Consider the following 20913-nt stretch of genomic DNA (forward strand, 5'->3'; position numbering starts at 1 on the left):
TGGAAAGTCATGTTCCAGACTAAAACCGGAAGTTCCAACGAGAGCCCGGTTTTCCCATCGCGATGGCACAGGACGACGGAGGCTCAAGATACACGTCGCCTTGTCGCAATCGTCATCGATGACGACGTCACATTTGGAAGATATCGCGCGGACGATTCCTTGCGCGACAATTTCGCGCGGATTAGCCCACGTCTGCATAGCTTTGGGCTCCGGCATCCCCGACGTCAGCCGTAACGCGTGTTCGACTCTTCCGCCCACGATTCGCGAGATAATCCGAGCAAAAGGACGACCGGCGTGCGTATCTCTTCTCCACGACGACGCGACATACACAGCCCGAGCACAAGCCAGCCAGGCGACCAGGCAGTCATCTCAATCGCGAGCGAGGAGTCCAACGCCTACTAATCGACCGGCTCGGAGCCTACTAAACGACGACGACGAAGAGGAGGACGAGGACGACAGCGAAGACCCGGAATCGCGCGCCCGTTATGATATTCTTACGCGAAACTGGCGGTAACAAAGTTGCTCGTGAGCTCCGGCCTGCCCGTATCAATTCGCGATGTCCGGTTTCAATTCGCTGCTTTTATCAACGACTTACCCGTTACAGCGTGGAAACTCCGGGAAACGGTTTCAAATGGTCATTAGATTTCTATTAGCGCGCCGGCGAGTGCACTACGCAACGCACATATACTTCCGCGCTCGCGCGCACGAGTACTCGTGTAAGAGTATCGCACCTGCGTGGATGTCGGCTAGATGCATAAATCTCTCTGGCGACCCGAGTGAATAGCAGGAGTACCGCGGGAAAGAGAGAAACAGTGTGAAGAAGAGAGAGGGAGATGAATATATATATATATACATATATATATATATATATAGAGAGAGAGAGAGAGAGAGAGAGAGAGAAAGAGAGAGAAAGAGAGGTTACAGCTCATGCTTCCTGGTTCGGACTCCTGGTCACGCAAAAATGGGAATCTATAAGGCAATTCATGGTGTAATTCATAAATATTTAAGCAGCGCCAGAGAAAGAGAGGGAGAAAGAGAGAGAGAGAGAGAGAGAGAGAGAGAGAAAGAAAGAGAGAAAGAGAGAGAACTCTTCGCATGTGCTATATCAAAGTACCCACATGTACGCGCCCACATGCACCGCGCGCGCAAAATATTGGCTTTGAGACGAATTTTTCCGCAAAGCCGGCGTTACGTAATTCACTGATCGCGCGTCTGTCCGACTGTCTGTCGTGTATCTGTCTGGCGCGTTCGTGCTCTGCCTTGTTACCGCGTTCGCGTGATCCCGTGTCCTCCTGCGCGCGGAATCAATTTCCGCGCTGCGATCTACGGGCCGGGGCTTCCAGCCGGCCGCGCGGCTATTAATACGGAATAGCGGTGTCGCGCGCCGTGATAAATGTGCGGTATAAATATATCGATAATCACGTGGGAAAACTCGCAAAATTACGATAACGAAGTCGCCGGACGTGTTCGTAGTCGCGCAACCGATATGCAAAAAGGGTCTAGCCACGGCCGGCGTAATTCACGATCTAGTTAAACGTATTAATAGGTCCGCCGGGATAATCGCCGGTGGCTCCGATTTATCAAGAGTCATCGACATATTCCGCGCACGCACACAAATACGCGCGCGCGTACAGCGAACGCATACACACACGTGCACGCACAAGATATGATGTATAATCGAGCCGAGCATTATTCAAATGTATTTTCATGCGAATAAATTTCCATCGATGCGGCACGAATAAAATAAATGAAATAAAGAGGTCCCGGGCTCTTTAAAAGCGCTGTCGATCGCGCCTTTCGTTCGCGTCGCTCCCGACGATTCCATTAAAGCCTGATTCGCGATCGGCTCGTTGCGGTGAGCCAAGATCGAAACGCGACCGCGATTCGCGCGCATTCCTGAATCCGGCATGATCCGAGAGCGAATCCTCTCCCCAACTCTCCTCCCCATATCTCCGTCCCTCTCTCTTCTTCTTCGATCTCGTCTCTTGGCGTTTACCGTCTTTTTCCTTTCTTTTATTTTCGCAAGCGGGACTCGCCACCCGCTCAGAGAATGTTCGAATCGACCGTACGTTTCATGTAAAGTAGGCGTAAGTAAGCAAACCGGGCACCGCCGATCCCAAGTGTGCGCTTTTTTCTTATTTTCGCGAGGAGAGGAGTGCGCGAGCCGCGAATTCGTCGGGAAATTCGACGCTCCGCGTTCCGCAGCGACCAGAATCAACGACACGCGCCGACAGAGCGAACGCTCGCAGCAAAGCAAGATATGATCCACGTAATCAGAAATATTTAATTGCGAGCACAGCGTAGTCGCATCATACTTAGTCATCTTTGTGCGATGGTAATGTGTACGGTTTATGTGCTCTCTTAAAGTGAATCAGTGAATAGTCATTGATATCAGTTATAAGTATAGCACTGAGCAGTTTCAGTGCTGTACTTATAGCTGCAAATCAGTGTATATTTACTGCATTCAATGATGTTTCACTGGTTCACTTTAAGAGAGTGAGTCAGTTACTTCAGCAACCACACGGTCATTAACTACACGGAAAAAAAAGTCTCAGTTCGTGCAACTGAACAGGAATCAGAGAAGAACTCACTGATGAGAAATAATATTTCTGTTACTGCGAGCAAGAATATTAGTCTGAATATTCAGTTCCATTAAAACACAATTCATATAACCGAGAGAGCAATTAGCAATTGCTACGTAGAAAATTTCTATGGAAACTCAAAGAAACTTTCTGTTCCTACAACTGACTTTTTCATCTGGTCTCTAGATAACAGAAAATTCATTTGCACTAACGCAGTTGTTTCTTTCCGTTCTTTCTACATCAATATGGTTGCACATAATCTGACTGTAGTAACCAGAAATCGGTTGGATCAACATTTAGCATGCATACACTTTGCATGGAGCAACCAAGTGATACCGTCGCTGCTGCAACGCCAATAATTCAATAATTGCTCAGTGGTTGCAGCAAGCACGTAATCAACTGTTCCGTATTTCGCTATTGTATCTGGTTGGCACTACCAGATTTATGTGCGGGCCAACCATTCCACTCTTTGCCGCGTGCTTTATTATGTTTCTCTCTTAGAAAACTTTCTACTCCCCCCGCCCTCCCCATAATAAATGCGAGAGCGCACGCACGCAGGCACCTGTGTGGCGACATGCATGCACGCACGCACGTACCTACCTATCTACGTAGACTACGTACCGCGCTACTCGTCGCAGCTCGTCCAGTTGCCGTGCTTACGAGCTCGCGTCGTTATTCCGTATGCGCGATTGAGATCTCGTTTATTCCACACGCGCGAAAAGTCCGCGCGCGTAACTAACAACGGCGCAAGTAAGCGGAGAAGGGCCCCGGCGAGAGATCCGAGCCGCTCATATGCGCGTTCGCTTGCTCGCTTGCTTACTTACTTATTCGTTCGCGCGTTCGCCCGATCGCCGGGGCCTTATACTCGCTTAACGCGTGCGGAATTTTACGTCGGTCGCACCTCGGTCGACCGGCCGGCCAGTCGATTTTGCACAGCCCGCGCGGGAGTAGTGCACCCGCTGCATCGGCGAGCCGTCCGCGTACCATTGAATAATAATTGGGCAATAATATGCCGGGTATGCGCGCGGGATAGGTCCGCGTGTATATACAGCCGCGAATGCATACAGCACGCGGCTGCGGCGGCTCGTCGCGGACGTATAAAGTAGCGCAACAGTGAGTGCTACTTCTACCGCGTGCGATATGCGCCGAAACGCCACGCATTGCGCTCGCTTCCTCGCGTCAGCCCTTCCACAGCTCTCACGAGAATATCACAAGGAGTGAATATTTAAAATCAAAATTGCAAAAAAAGGCCAATTAGAGCCGCGCGCAAGAAGTTGGTGCACGAGTTAAAAAGTAACAAAGAGCAAACCTCCTTCTTGTACATAAACCTACCCAAAAGGTACACTCCGATTTCTTTCTAATTTGGCAAAAATGTAGAAGTATAAAAAATATTTAAGTCATTTTTTCATTTTGACCCACTTTGAGTTTCAGCAGTTAGTTAACATCTGACACAAGATATAGGCATTTTCGGTTTGCTGATTATGAATATAAAGTCAAATGTGTAAAATTATTTGTATAAATAAAAAAATATTTAAACAAAACATGTAAAAAGTTGAAAAAAAATTATTTATACAAATAATTTCTCGGTTTGGCCAAGATTCGAACTATTTTTGACTAATTTAGCACAGATTTGAAATATTTCGGTTGGAATCTCGGCTAAAAAAATTTAGAATAGTTCGTGTCTCAACTATGCCGATTTTGTTAAAATTTTAATTAAAATTGCCGGATCTCTCTCGATTTGACCAAGATTTGAACCATTTTTGGCTAATTTAGCACAGATTTAAAATTTTTCGGTTGGATTCTCGGCTAAAGAAATTCAGAATGGTTTGTGTGTATCAGCTATGCCGATATTGTTAAAATTATTTAATTATATGTTATATTCAATTTTATTTCTTACGCATTTTTGTAGCACTTGTTGGTGGTAGGAGTGATAACATTAAAAAGTTATAAACTGCCCGTGAGATTCAAAGTGAAAAAATATGACTTAAATATTTTTTGTATTTCTATATAATGAAAAAATATGACTTAAATATTTTTTGTATTTCTATATTTGTGTCAAATTAGAAAGAAATCGGAGCATAATTTTTGGGTAGGTTTACTCGTTAGTGATGTAAGCTGAAAGGAAAAATATGCTGATACTGATATATTAGAATCATCAAGCCTAATAGGCTTTCGACACGTCCGACGCGTACGAGGCTCGACATGTTTGGCATTTCCTTCGGCCTGCGCGTTTCTTCCTCTTCGCGAGATTCTCGCCAATATTCTGAATCACGAAAAAGAATAGCGAACAAACGTTGTCCCGGCGTTCCATTCATGAAACGTGAAACGGGGGGAAGTGACTCAAGCAGCGCGACGTACGTCTAATTTATATCGCCGATCTTTTCGGCAAAGAGCCGCTTCCTAGGTAGACGGATCCCGTGCCGTGTAACGCCCAGACCGACAAATTGCTCCACGAAGCGTCTGGTCCCGGCGCCAACTCCCGTGCTCGCCGACTTCCCTCCAATCGCCGGTCGCACCGAAAGCGGCACGCCGATTTTATTGCTCTGAGATACCGTAAAACGTTTTTAGAAAGTTCAAATTTTTGTCGGTTGGATTTTATGTAAATGCGCTACGCACCTCCTCCTCCTCTCAGTCAAATCCTTCCTCCTCCTTCTTCTGTCTTCTGTAAATCTAGCAACAAATCGCGCGATAATCGAGCGATCGCGCGTCGATCGAAGCATGCGACTGTGATGTTAGCGTTCTTTATGTAATTGCCGCATATTCATACATCCTCGAGATCGCCGCGACGCCGCATTAAACGTCCGTCGTTCTGCGCGCATTTACGCGCCGATATAACCGTCGCAAGGCGCTCGGTAAAAAATCGATGTCCCGGATAAGCTGGCCGAGGATAAAGCGCGCGCGATAAAAAGGCAGAGCGACGCACGAGGGGCCTCCTTTTCCTTTTTGCGATATTTCGCTTAATGGCCGAACGCTTACGGCGTCACGTAGGTACACCGGATGCGCGTCTCTATCTACGGTTTTCCCGAGACGCGTCCGCGCAAACGTATAAAGCGCGCTGCGTCGTATCCCCACGAGCGTATTTCAGATTTACTGCTAGATTCGGCCACGGTGTCCTCGCAAACGTGGCGGCCAATAAAAATAGCGATAAAAAGAGATTGTTATTACCGGCGATTTTCAACGGGATATACGCAGCCGTAAATCAGAGGCGGATCCGTCGAAAGTGTCGGCCCGAACGACACTTTAATTGTTTCGGAGAGGACAGATAAGTTCGCGGGCCCGTTGAACGACGTCGAAAGAAGAGAAGGACGAGCACAGAAAGAGGATCTATCAATTTTCTAAAGCACAGTCGGTGTATTCTTCACTTGAAATGTGCTACACTTGCAACTGCACAGAGAGGGAATTTTATAGGAAAAATTACTATAGGATCTCGTAAACGAGACATTCTGCAAAAAAGAAGTGTCGTTTCGCAAGAGGGAGTCGAGGGATGCGAAAAAGACGCAGCGCATTTCCCACGATAACTCATGCGACCAACGCGCGCGTTAATTTCTCGCGGCTGGTCGCGTTCGCAAACGATAATGCAGAGGATCGCGATGTCTATCCTCATAGTGTTTAAAAGCGTTTAAAATTACCTTTTACCCCGAGCCTACCCACCATGCGCGTTTTCCCGCGTACGTCTAATCGCGCGTGCGCCGCGCCGTCGTGTTTGCCCAACGTCGAAAATGCTAAAATTTGCATCGGAGTCCCGGTTGCCATTTACCCGAGACTTCCTCTCCACCTAGCAGCGCCATTAATTCGTGCAATTGAAACGAACGCACCGTAGAGACATGCACACGTACACACGCGCGTTCGTACACACGTGCCCGAGGGAAATCGAGTATTTCTACGTGGAGAGGATCGAAGTAGCAGAAATTCTCGTTGTGCAGGTACGAGAAGCCTGTCCTCCTTTCCCCGTTTCTCTCTCCGCTCTTTCTCTTTTCTCTCTCGCGCGCGCACGTTGCATCTCCGTCTCCTCCCTCCGTCCACACTTGCACGGCCGTAACGCGTGTCTGTGTTCGTAAAGCGCGTGGCGTAAACGCGAATAAATTTATTCCACCAAGATTTATATTAACGACGAGGGCTGAGCTCGCGCTGAGGCATTTAAGCCGGATGAACATTGACATTAGACCATAAGTGCACGCCGATCCGAGACCCTGTCTCAGAGATGCAAGACACGCATCTGCGGCACATGCACGCACATACACTTGTGCTCGCGGTTATTATTATGGTCCGCACATCGCGCGCGTTCTATGGCGCACTTTATGGTCAATTATACATACTCTCTGGTAAAGTCAATAAGTACACGCCTATCATTTGCGACACATATTTAGAGCCGACGCTGACAAGCGCGTTCATATGAGCGAGGTATTAACTCGTTGTCGTTCCGAGCTGCGTTTAATTCGTCCAGAAGCTCGTAAAATCACGAATTTTTCCTCATTTAATATGTAGCGCGGTGACACATTTTATAATAAAAAAGAGGTAATTTCAAATTTCACGAAATGAAGAAATCAGACGACGCGCAAAAACCTGAACGGTTTGAGTCGAACGCAGGATGTTCCTTCTAAACTTTACATAAACAAAAAAAATAGTTGAAAATTTATTTGTAGGGTATAAAGTTGATGTTTTGGTGAAAAACAAACTTTATAATCTGCAAATAAATTATAATATTTTCCATCAATGTATATAAAATTTAGCAAATTTGTTGCTAAATTCACATAAAACAAAAGAAGGAGGAGGAAGGATTTGACTGGGAGGAGGAGGAGGTGCGTAGCGCATTTACATAAAAATCCAACCGACAAAAATTTGAATTTTCTAAAAACGTTTTAGTATATCTCGTATATCTCGTTTTTGGCTCGACCAGGTATTTGCGTTGTTTAACTTAAAGAAGTTAATGTTTCATTTTTCTTCTCGGAGCAACTCAAAGTAGAAGTTTTTCGCCACGTTTTTTGTCAACATATGATCTCTGTTATCACGATAATACAAATACAGAACAGTAGTGGGAAACACGTGAGCGACTGCTCGCACCTTTACGAGCACCTGCATCATCGCGAGTTTCTCGCGTGATCTCAGCAGGAAGAGGCGCGTGCCGAAACTGGACCACAATCCCTCGGGGGGATCTTATCTGGTGTTTGCATCTGCGGTCTCGGGTTACCGAAAGGCAGATCTGGGCACCCCGGGGCGATAGGACACTTATGATACCTGCGCCTCCACCTACCTCTCTACGTCTCGCATATAATTCCCCGGCAAGAGTGTTAATTGAACAGGATAAGATCGATATCGCCTCTCCCACACATTTCCGCCGCCAGTGTTAAGCATTAATCGATAAAAATTTTCTCGTCATCGACAAAAATAATCGGCAAATCAATTATCAAAATTCATCAACCGTCACGTATGAAATCACGAATAATCCTTATAATCGATTGATGAAATCAATTTTTAATCAACCACATCAAAGTTTGATGATTATAATTTATGATTATTATTTGTGATTTTATACATGACAATTAGTTAATATTGAGTATTGACTTGCTGATTATTTTAGTCAAAATAAATTTCAATCAATTAATGATTAACTTAAGGCGATACTACACGCAAAAAAAATTTCAGTTGGTACAATCAAATAGGAACTAATTGAAAGTTAGATGATCAAAAGCGATATCTCTGTTATGAAAACTAATATTTTTGTTGTCGCAATCGAAAATATTCTTCTGAACATTCAACGATATTAGAACTCGGTTGAAACAACTGAGAACAATTGACTATACAGAAGCCTCATAAAGGAATTTTTCTATTCCTACAGCCGAGTTTTCGTCTGATCCTTGAGCAACCGAAAATTCAGTTGCACCAACAGAATTGTTTTTTCTGTTAGTTGATATCCCGAAACGTCGTAAAGAATTTCGCAGAAGCAGAGGATTTCGCGTATAACAGCGATAACAATTTTTATAATAAAAAAAAAAATAATTCTAATTTAAATAAAATAAATTGGTGTCACAAATCAGAGTGGTAGTCTACTCGCTTTTCTTTTTTGAGGAAATCAGAATATTGATTTTTCGCATCCCTGGCCCTTAATAATCTACGGAATCAGCCTGACGTTTCAGCGTTAATGCGCTCACTTCAATCACGGTCATGACGCTTACGCGCGAAATTTATTTTTGGAAGGACATCGCACCTCGGCCAGGTAGCCGCGCACCCGCTTTTTAGGCGCAGAAAAGAGTCGTTTGAAAGATGGACGGTCGAGTTGGTTTATTGGCTCAACCTGGTCGTCGTCCAGCTTTTTCTCTTATCCTTGATTTCTTTCTCTCGAAGCGCCAAGAGAGAGAAAGAAGCGAGGCGGACGGAAAACACGCGACATGATCACCTTGACTGCGGTTTTTGGATTGAGAATCGAAAGAGGCCAACTGTAAGAATCTCCTTCTCTTTCTCCCACTCCCTGTCTTCTCAGTGGTTGGTCAATCGCAAATAAATTTGCCGGACTCTTGCGAGCGCGGATGACGCGGTGAACGGCCTCTTTACGAGCGCCAGCAATTAGCATAATGCATCGCGCGCGTGTGTATGCGCGATCGGGCGGGTCTACTGCCGAATTAGAATCCTAAAAAAATTTCAGAGGGCCCCTCTCTCCCTCTCTCTCTCTCTCTCTCTTTCTCTTGCGTTTAGGCGTGCGCCGCGTAGAAAGATCGAACGGTGGTCGATCCGCGTATTTGTTTGGCGTTTAGCACCCGCGCAAAAATTCAATTCTCAGAAGAAGAACTCCCCGACGCACTCGCTCTCGTGACACCTGAGGCACGATTCGTCCGCGCGCGATCGATAAATCGTGACTGGAGTCTCTTCAGAGAAGGACCGCTTATTTATTACACACGTCAAACTTGCAGAACCGCGTCACGCGATTTTCACATCTTTATATGTCACGCATGAAAACCAGCGCGAAAAAAGCTCGCATGAATATCACGGGCATTAGCTTTTTTAGACGTGTACGAATAAACGCGCCACTCTGAGTGCTTTTCCCTCTAATGATAATTCGCTAATAACTCAAGTGAAAAATTTCCCTCTAAATTAAACAAATAAATTCCGTCGGACTTAAAAGATCAACGAAAAATCTTAGATGAACGATAAACTATCGTTTTCTATAACTTCTCTTATTTCATTTCTTATATCCCCCGAGAATTTTAATAGAATTTGGATATTCAACAAGAGTGCAAAGAAAGAAGTTGTAAGAGTCGCAACAGTCGTGTAAACATCAGTAAGGATTTAAATTCGGTACGTTAACAAAGGTAAACAGAAGTAAAAAGTGTTGACATATTCAAAATGGGACCTGCTGTTCAAGGAATGTTGTTAGAAGCGAAAAATCAACACTTGCGAAATTTAGGGCCCGTATTCATAGTTGTAAATTATTTAAGATCTTTAATTGAGAGCATAATTGATTACACATTCGTAACTTAGGACCATTATTCAGCTATTGGTTCAATATTTCTCGATCTCATATTTCTTGCATAAAGAAAGTAGTAAATATAGTAGTAAATATATAGTAGTAAATATAATTGACGCGTGCAATTTCTCTCGCTCAGAGATTCATGAAATTATAATTATTTACTAAATAAAGACAGATCATAAATGTCGGCACTCTGTACTGAGAGAAAAAATATCTAAAAAGTAGTCAATATTTATTTGGTGAATACTAATAACATATTTATTAAAATCTAAATTTTTATTTCTAAATAGAATGAACAACTGCTTTCATGAAAAGCTAAGAATTTTTTAAGATTAATAGAAAATGTATATTTTCTTACTTGAATAGAAGAAACAATTGTTTTCATGAAAAACTAAGGTTTCCTTGATATTTTAGGAAAATCTATATTTTCTTAAAAATTATTTTATATCAGTTATAACTATGTTATTATATATTTTATAGTAATATATTAATATATTTATTAGTATTCACCAAATAAATATTGACTATTCTTTAGATATTTTTTTTTCTCAATGTAGAGTATAATATATAAATTTCTCTCGATTTAGATATCTTCTAATTTCTGAGAAATTTTCACCGAACTGTTGGACATGTTAGAAATCATTTTACTCACCAGGAAATATATCGCTCGCAAATTCCTCCGACCCGGTTTCTCCTATCAGCATCCTGCTCCTGATTGCTTCGTCGCAGAAGACTCACTGACACTCGCGAAAGTTCGATTCGATCGGAGAAACGCATATTAATTAATGCGACGCCGACAAACGAAAAGACCGATTAAATATTTCAATAAGCGACGAGCACTTCGTGCGATCGCCCGACGGAAATCTTATCTTACCGATACACGTGCGCCGCGTCGCGCCACGTGTGCGTCGCTCGATGCCCGGATACGTAATAACTCGATTGCGAAATAGCACGCGCGAGAGTAGGCCGTATCAACAAAAACACGTATAAACAAAAACACTGCGTCATCTCGCGTCAACCGCCGAGCGCGTCGTTGTCCGTTAGTCAATGTCAAGTACATACAGTGCCCGAGGGATCGCAACTAACGCTGCGAAAATATTACGCGCCGAGAGACGGACAATATTATATCACGACCGTGCATACTAGAGCCGTCGCCCCATGGACGTAGTATACATGGCCCCGTATACGGCCAGAAAAGTGAAGCCAAGTAGTCTGTTCTTTTCAGCTGCACTGCTGAACTGGTGCAATAAGTTAGAGTGAGAAAACATATACTTGTCTCACTTTAACTTATTACACCAGTTCAGCAGCGCAGCTGAAAAGAACAGACCAAATATGTATAACCCCTCTGTGTTCTCTGTCTCTTTCTGCACAAAGTGTATGATCAAATTTAAGTAAGACTTTTACTTACTTAGTCTTACTTACAGTCTATTCGGGATGCTGTTGCGTTCTATAATTTATGGAAACAAGAAATGCACGCGCAACAAAAAAGTGACAAAATAGGAAGAAAACTATAGCCCCTCCATTCTAGCTCTCTTTCTAGATGTTGGCTTCACTCTATTAAACGACAGAACATAGGGTATTCGGAGTCCATACTATGTCCATGCGTCGCCTGTAGTTTTCGTCAATTGTTGCCGATTTATGCGTGATCACTAATTAACTGTTGCGCTTCTCGCTGTCTTAGGTGTACTTTCGTGCGAGACTACTGAGTATCTGTCACTGTATCTGATGGAAAACTACCAGGATGGTGACTCCAGAACAGAAATCTTGCTCAAAACGAGTGAAAAGTGACAGTATTTTCATTCCAGAGGAGACTGAAAATACTGCCACTCAACATCGCAAGAGCGAATGTTTCACTTGAGTTTAGAGTGAATGGATTCTGACTTCATATAAGTGAATGTTTTAGACAATTAGAGAATATACACCTGCAACAATGGAGCATATCAGATTCACCCACTAATTTCAAGTAAAAACTCACAACTTAGAATAAAAGTCTGAGTATCTCACCTAAGAATCATCTAAATTTCAAGTAACGATTATTAATACAGGTCTTGGACTCGCACTAATACTTGTCACTTGAAACTTGTCTCATATGAGATACTCAGATTTTTATTCAGAGTCAGATCCAAATTTTTCAGTTAAATTATATGCGACATTATATCTGTATATCTGAATATCTCATTTCAGAGGAGTTTCAAATAACGACTATTAATATAAGCCTAAATCTCTATATTGCATATCGAAATTTCCAAGACAAATAAGGAAGAAATAAACAAAGAGATTATGAGAAGGAAAAATTTGTTGTTTCGGCAAAGGGTTTTTGTTGTTAGCCAGCAGTCTTTACACTTCTTGACGTTACAAGACGTTGAAGATTAGTTGTTCGAGTTCAAAGGAACGTGCAAACGTCAACATAGAACCAAAATTCCGACTGGGTAAACCAAGAAGGATAATCCGCGATGGTGTCACGGATACCGGGGTGAGCTCGATGAGACCTCTCCCAGAGAGGAGATCATCGGACCCCAGTGTGTCACCTCGGCAGAGCCGGGCAAAAAAAAAAAGAAAGAACGACCATCGTCGTCGCGTCGCAACGGCACGATATACGTGATACACGTGTGCGTGCGTGCGTGCTGCGTACGCGGGCAAGAATGTGTAGGGCCTACAAGGAAACCCTTCTACGCGGTCGGCGCCGTGGCGCCTCGGCACCAGCCGTCCTCGGACGAGAGAACACTCCCGATGCGCCCAAGTACTTCGTCGTAATCATCAGGGACTCGTCTTCCACGAATATGCCGGCGGATTAAAGTTCTTCGATCAGGCGCGCTCGCCTGGCTCGCCGCGACGCGTCTGGTCGCTTACGCAAATAGCTGCGCCGCTTGACCCTACGATGCACTCCGAGATGCAACATGACCCCGCCGGCACGCACCGCGTACAACTCACTTCTCACGTGCTCCCATCGGCACTCGCGTTAATCCAACGCGAGCGTGTGCCAAATGCGTGTGCGCGCAATAGAATTATTTCAATTGCTCAGCTGATCGTACGTCAAATTGAATGGCACGCGATCCCACGCAAAACATAAGATTTAATTCTTTGTTTTCTCGATGAAACTCGAGCGTCGTTAGTCCAGCAAATGCAAAAGCACGCACTGAGAAAACAGAAATGTCTAAAGAATATGGAATATTTATTCCATACGTATTAATATACATATTTTTACATCATGCAGAAATTTCCTTGAGAAAATTTCCACAAATGAAGAAATATATATTTTCATAAAATCGTTGCTTTTCATATTGTTATTCTATTTAAACAAATGAATTTAGATTCAAGTAAATATGTTATTAATACCCGTCTCTCGCAGTAGAATTATTTCAATTGCTCAGCTGATCGTACGTCAAATTGAATGGCACGCGATCCCACGCGCATAATCCCAAAACATAGGATTTAATTCTTTGTTTTCTCGATGAAACTCGAGCGTTCACATTAGTCCAGCAAATGCAAAAGCACGCACTGAGAAAACAGAAATGTCTAAAGAATATGGAATATTTATTCCATACGTATTAATATACATATTCTTACATCATGCAGAAATTTTCTTGAGAAAATTTCCACAAATGAGGAAATATATATTTTCATAAAAGCAATTGTTATTCTATTTAAACAAATGAATTTAGATTCAAGTAAATATGTTATTAATGCCCGTCTCTCGAATGAATATTTTTTTTTTCATATATTCTTTTTTTCAGTGCACCAATGCCCGAATACGCATCTAATCCCGGATATTCTTATTATTTTAGTTCTTAAATACGAATATTCAAACTTTCAACATATATATACATGTCAAATACATATTTTCTCTATGCTGAAAGTTTAAGTATTCGTCTTCAGAACAGAGTAAAAATATCCAGGATTAAGTATAAGAATTATCTTAATGAATGCGTGTGCGCGCGGCAATGCTACTTCTTTCTATTGCTCGCCTGGCCACATACATTAAATAAAGTAACACTAATAATTTTTTTTATGAAATTCAAGCATCGTGCTGAAAGAAAAGAGACAAATCGCCACGGAGTCGCCCTTCGTACCCGCATACGCACGCCTCATATCACCCCGGCGATATAACCTGGTGCGTTGCGACACCTGACTTCTATGCGCCGTAAAAGAACGCCCGAAGTCTCTCTCGCATCCCTCTCGTTCTTCTATTTGGTCCCTTTAACCGGAGTCCATTACTGACATATACCTGGTGCCATCGAGGTGGCGTCGGACCCTTCTCGTCCGTCGCAACTCTCCCGCCGGGCTCTCTCATCTAAATTCCGTGTGATCCGTCGAGGACCGTTGAAAAGTACGGCGCCGCGTTGATGTGGCGCCGCCCGTAACATCGAAACGCGATTATTTTCTCAACCGGTTCCCATTAGAGGATCCGATATTTTCCGCTCCGCTAGAGATCGCCTTCCTCTTCGTGAGACGAGAAGAGAAACACAGAGAGAGGGAGAGCGGGAGAGAGAGAGAGAGAGAGAGAGAGAGAGAGAGAGAGAGAAAGAAAGAAAGAAAGAAAGAGAGAGCGAGCCGCGATCGCGCCGGGGAGTAGTTCGTAATCGTACACTGCGCTTAATTGCGCGCTTTTTCGCGTTGCGATAAATTAGCACCGGTCATGCAAAAAATATATATTGCATCGAATCAATGCACGCACATAACATACAAACGGGACGCGCATAACACATAGCAGGGTTTGATCGGAAAAGGATTCTAAACGTTATCCAAGAACGCGTGTCAGAAGACGTTCGTTAGCAGTTCTTTACGTAAAACACTCAAGGCATGCGGTGAATTACTGCGCGCGATCAATATGCGCTTGATTTGCATCAGCGTGAATTATCCCGCTCGCGTTGGTGATTAGCGACTGGGCTTGTTCGCGCTGCAAATCTCTCACTAAGCGTATTCGCGGTCGTAAATATCCCCGCGAGGTACCTCGAAAATCCACGCGACCATGAATCCGACATATCGAGAAGTGATGGCCAGCCGGCTGCGACAATAACGTGACACGATGAAAGTAAAGTGTCGCGTAAAGTGCAAGCGTATCGTCGTTTAAATATGTAATTCGCGTTAATGAAGCGTAAGCGGTGCGTTTTATCGCGCCGGTCGAGCCGCGCTCGTTGCAACTTCGCCACCATGTTGTAAATCAGTGCACGCCTGCGACGCCGTGCGGCGCGCGTAAATTTGTAATGCAAGTCGCGGACGGGATTATCACTCATTGGCCTAATGTTAATCTTGCGCCGTAAATCATAATCACGTTAATAATAGCAATAACGCGGGAGTACCTAGCTCGCTCGTTCGCTCGCGGTCGATATAATTACGACGCGCCATTATTGGCGTAATAAGCGTGCGTGCGTGCGTGCGTGCGTGCGTGCGTATACGTATTAACGAGCCTGGCGAAACGTAATCGCATCCGCACCTGCGGGAGACTCGAGCGCATCCTTAAACGTATCCATTAGCGATGATATCCGTCCCTCGCGTACCCTTTTCCCCTCCCCTCGGCGATAACGATAGCGACGCGATAGAGTTGTGCGCTGAAAGCATCGACGGTTTCAATGAGCCGACTGCGACAACCTACCTCAAGGCAAGAATGTCGATTTCACTTACACGGGTATGTATAATACATAAAATAACCGTCAGTGAGGCTATCGAAAAAACTTTGTTCTCTCTCAAAACAAACAAAGAATAAGGCAAATAAGAGCCAATCGCTGATCGTAAAGGCGAAATTCACAATTTAATAAAAGCCAATGTGATACATTGACTTATATTTATAAAAATTCAGACGTTTCTGTCCAAATTTCGGACCATCTTCAGTGATAATGTAATTACAAAAAACGTAATTTCCATCAACGTCGCTTAAGTCGCTCCAATTTACGTGTGAGATATTGGTCGTGACAATAGCATTAATTTTTTAGATATTAACATTATATTAGTTGACAGTATTTTTGAGTTCGACTGGTGTCACAAACCTTCTTTTTCCGAAAAATATTTAAACTTTTCTACAAAACATTCTCTATGTCATAAAGTGGACACTATTATTGACAGAGCCTTCTTATTATCACATCCCAAATACTATAAAAAGAACCTATCCAGGATGATTAAAATCTTATTAACGAATGGTTACCCACTACAGATCATCTTTAGTACTTTAAAGAAACGTTTGTCTAAACTAATAAATTTTGAACAACAAAATGTTATCAAGAATCTTACCATGACCGATAGCGATACTCCAAACACTTTTAAAAGATTTTTCGTTATAACTTATATTAATAAGTTCTCTGAAAATATTAGTCACAAACATAAAAAAACTGTGATATTGGAGTCGCGATTGTGAGTCGAAATAAGCTCAATTGGTTAATGAAACAAAAGGATAATTTGGGAAAGGACGTACAAAGTGGTGTAGTTTACAAAATTTTATGCCAGAATTGCGATGCTTCTTATGTGAGACACACACACACACATACACACAGCCAAACAACTTAGAACACGCTTAACCAATTGACAAAAAACATGTTAACTAATTGACAAAAAAGACTACTCAAGACTACTCTGTTATTTCCCAACACAGACTCAGTGGTCATGAGTTTTATTGGAAAAACGTTTTAATTTTGGACAAAGAAATTTCTTTCACAGAACGCATGATTTCAGAAATGTTTTGCATTACTCGACAAAAAAATGATTTAAATTTATAAGTTTTGAAGGAGATGTTTTGGATCTACATAGAGATTACATATCGATTATCGAGAGACTTCCGAGTGTTTAATCTTATTCCATTTCTATTTGCTATTGGTCTTTCCGACTTTGGTTTCACTTAACCTTTATCGAAGTAATTTTGTTTTGATTCTTATAACATATTATATATAAGATGTATGTATTTCTCCTCTGCTCTGTCGATCTTCATATTTGTGCCTATATTGCTCTGATGATCATGTTTGTTAAGTTTGGCAGTTTGGCTGTCGGGTAAGTTTGAAATTGTTTCTCCTTTTTGTACTAAATTGTAATATAAATTTTCTTTATTAAAAGCCGCAGTCAACCTGTTAAATTTAATATTACATTCGCTCTACATGATTCGCCGCTGCGTGGTTCATAAGTTTTTCAATGCGACTTAAGCGATATTGATGAAAACTACGTTACATGATCTTACACGTTACATGAAATTACATTATCACTGAAGAGGATCCAAAACATGGGCCGAAACGTCTAAATTTTGGTAAATATCAATCAATGTATCACATTAGCTTTTATTGAATTGTGAATTTCGCCTTTACGGTTAGCTCTTATTTGCTTTATTCTTTGTTTGTTTTGATTGCATTTTAAGAGCCTTTAACTTTTTAATTTTTATTCTCTCTCTTCTTTCCTCTTTCAACTACCCTTTTGAAATAAATCAGTGAAAATGTTTCTGATTGAGTCAGCAACAAAATATTTCACTGATAATGAGTGAGTTCATTAATTTTCAGTAGAAATATAGCTTCGATGAAAATAGTACCCACTCCACTGTTTTTATATCTCTCTGACTTTGACCAATAAAGGTAAAATTTCATTGAAGTAAAAAAGAGAAACATTTCTCTAATCATGACTTGTTGAAAATGTATCTGTTGCTGTGACTAAAAGTTTGCTGCTGCAACTAGAACTATTATTGCTGTTGCTACCACATCGGTTTCACAGTGATGCATAAGTAATATAATTCACAAGTATATATATGTCTACTGGCAGCTGTACTTTTAGATATCCGTATGTTACAACGTATGTTACAATTTAAAGTTATAACACACACATTCCTGCTGCCACAGTTAACCTTTTCCCGTGTACTCAAGCAACAATATTTAAGCAACAATAGACGCGTGTACTGTTGATCACAGCAAAAGGCAAAAGGATCACGCGACACGCGTGATAATAAATTAGCTTTCATTGGATCGCGTGACACGTGCCTTGCCGCCTTTCACGCCAATAATATGTCGCGCGCTTGATGAATAATAAAATACCCACACAGAAGGCACGATACATCTCGAAGGCTTTGGTTTCTTTTCTTTTTACAAGTATATATCGTTGATGTGAGATAATATGCCGCGGTGTGCGCGGAAAATATTAAACCGAGCACATCAAGCAAAGAGCGAAATGAATTCCGCGCGGAACTTATGAGAAACTACATTCCTCGAGTGTGACAACACGGTTGCGGTCTCGTAGGTCAGTGATCAATAACGTAGCGCATGCACGTGTGCAGGCTGTTCTATTAACGATGAGTATTAGTAAATTATTTTAACAGCCAGCAAACGGTTGGACATACTTGATATCAGTATAGATTAATAACGGCATTCGTCACGTTTCGCTTATCACCATCACAGTACAAGGATAAATTGATTTTGTCACATTTACAAGGTTGCGCGCCTTCTCACAACGTTGTTGAGCGATATCGAAACGACTCTGATGTCGATAAGTTATGTTAATTTTACTACTGCCGCTATAGTGGCGTGATATATATATATATATATATATATATATATATATATATATATATATATATATATATATATGTCTGTGTGGTTTTCCTATCGTAAATCGAGATAAACTCTACGACACTGCTGCGACACGCTCCATCGAACACTGTAACGTCGTTAACGGCGATTAGAAAAATCGGTATTACCGGGCGGGCAGCGGAAAAATCAAGGAGTTGCACGACGATCGCCCTACGGATCGCGATTACGATGCTGAACCGATCGGTTGAACGGTTGGAGTTTGAACGCGAATCGTTTACGATATCATTCGTAAAACTGTCCGTCGTTTCTTCAGAGCCTTCCCGCGTTTTCAACCCGGTTAGGAAAACGATGAGAGACACGGGTATATCGCGCAGAACACGAGCGCGTCGTAATAGCCTAGTTTACATCGAGCACTTGATACGCGTACCAGGTACTATATTCGTATCAAATTCGTACTAAATATTTAATACGCACGATGTAAATACTGACAGATCAATTTTGTACAAGCGTACCAAGTAGGAGTATCGTACTAAACTAATACGCGTATCAAATGATACAAATGACAATGTAAACGTATGTTGACGTGTAAATGAATGTTAGAGGAAATCTAATCTAATTAAAATCGGTGTTATCAGTAACAGTTGGTTTCTCTCAAAGAATATTATAGTAAAATGTTTTGTAAAAAGGGTTATAAGTTAGAGAGAAGAAGAAACGGGAATATTTTTTGAATTATGCATTCTGACTGTCGAACAAAGCTATCTCAAGCAAATTGCAATTTCAAATACCGCCACTAGGAAACAATCAGCATGAATTAAATTCGTATTATATTTTTCTTTAATACGTTCAATGTAAACCCGTATTAAATCATTGGTGTGCATCAAATTTAATACGCGTACTAACGTTTTGACGATGTAAACCAGGCCAATATATGCGGTGCGTTGCTGCTTTGCGTCGCGAAGAGACAAATTCGCGGTCTTGAATTGAATACGTGCGATTCGCTCGACGCGAAATAGAAAATTTATACAACTGAACTTTTACGCGGCACACGCAACCAACTATCTAATAACCGCGCTAATATATACCATAATATACATAGGAGTAGAGATTCCTGAGATAATTTCTAAGATAATTTCTGAGTCAAAAGCTAGTATTTAGTATAGAGTACATAAAATTTTCTAACTCTTTACTGACTCGTTGTTGGCTGATTATTCATTAAAATGTGAACACTGGTTTTGTGATCTAAACGTTGTCTATCACATATGAAATATGAAAGTCAGATGACTTATAGAAATATGAAAGTCTCAAGTGTGTGGATACTTGGTTAATATGGTGCGTGAATTTGGTATGATTTTGGTGTATTGAGTCAAGTATACACAAGAGATGGGTGAAAAAAAAAGGATACAAGAAATGAAGAGGAAAGGTTTGGCCATCAGATAGGATAAAAAAAACAAATTAAAAGCGTGTGGAAAAAGAATGATACAAGAACTGGGGGACAAGTGCAAGTAAGAAGTGTAAAGTGTAAAGAATAAGAGGAAGATTATAGGATATGGAAAACTTCTTCTTGGTGATGTAAATTGAAGAAGATGTATAGAAAGTGAAGAAAAAGACAGAGAAAACGCTTCATAGAATTAGTAAGAAATATAGAGAGTGAAGTAATGAAACTAACCAAATATGAAAGAAAATTGGGGGCAAGGAGGATGAAGAGAGAATGAGAAAAGATCAGAAAGGAAAAGAAAAGATAAATGGATAAGTGCGGTGCAGCTGAAGGGAAGGACAGAATTTGGAATATTGTTTAAACGATATGGTACTCGTTAAGTTAAATAGGAAAGTGTAATTAGACCTGATAGATAAAAATTCGTTGGTTTAACCATCAGCTAACTTGATTATCTAGTCACTAGGAGAAGTGAACGTTGCAATGCTGGCTGGTAGCGATGTCAAACACAAATTTATTATCTCGTGGCTAGATACTGACGTACCATATGTCAATTTCTACTAAAGTAGATACAGTTACCTGCACCGGAATTTCATGCGGGCTCAGTGGTCTCCGCTCGCCCCCTCCCCCCTCCTAACACCACAGTGAGGAGTGCGTAGTGCAACTGCAGTTCCGGTAGCCGGTGGTACCAGATATTTAATCTATAACTGAATAACAGTCGGGATATCGTGCGGGAATGCGTTGCAGCCGCGGCGACCCCAACTAGTTTTATCGCCATCAATAATAGCATAATTTAATGGCTCGCGAACGTTCTCAATCCTCGGGAACGGTATCGATCAGGTGCGACGCGTTTCACGGTGTTACGATCACGCGGCCGCCGCAGTCCAATCAATTTCCTCACGATCTCGAAATCAAATTAATTCTACGCTCGAGATTAACGAGTCGCTT

General features: G+C 42.0%; 1 protein-coding gene across 3 annotated transcripts in view; it reads left to right on the forward strand.

Annotated features, from left to right (window-relative positions):
- LOC116844739 (GATA-binding factor A-like) overlaps window positions 1-20913 on the forward strand; it is a 73052-nt gene that overhangs the window by 39555 nt on the left and 12584 nt on the right. For 2 of the 3 annotated variants that reach the window (XM_032816707.1, XM_032816722.1), the window contains exons 1-2: window positions 16932-17019; window positions 17083-17269. The exons of the other annotated variant lie outside the window; for it this stretch is intronic. The gene's annotated coding sequence lies outside the window, so the exon portion shown is untranslated. Of the gene's footprint in view, window positions 1-16931; window positions 17020-17082; window positions 17270-20913 lie in introns of those variants that run through there. 3 annotated transcript variants of the gene reach the window in all.

The sequence above is a fragment of the Odontomachus brunneus genome, unplaced genomic scaffold (genome assembly GCF_010583005.1).
Source record: "Odontomachus brunneus isolate Ranch 3 - 2012 unplaced genomic scaffold, Obru_v1 Obru_scaffold_003, whole genome shotgun sequence".
Classification (NCBI taxonomy): Eukaryota; Metazoa; Arthropoda; class Insecta; order Hymenoptera; family Formicidae; genus Odontomachus; species Odontomachus brunneus.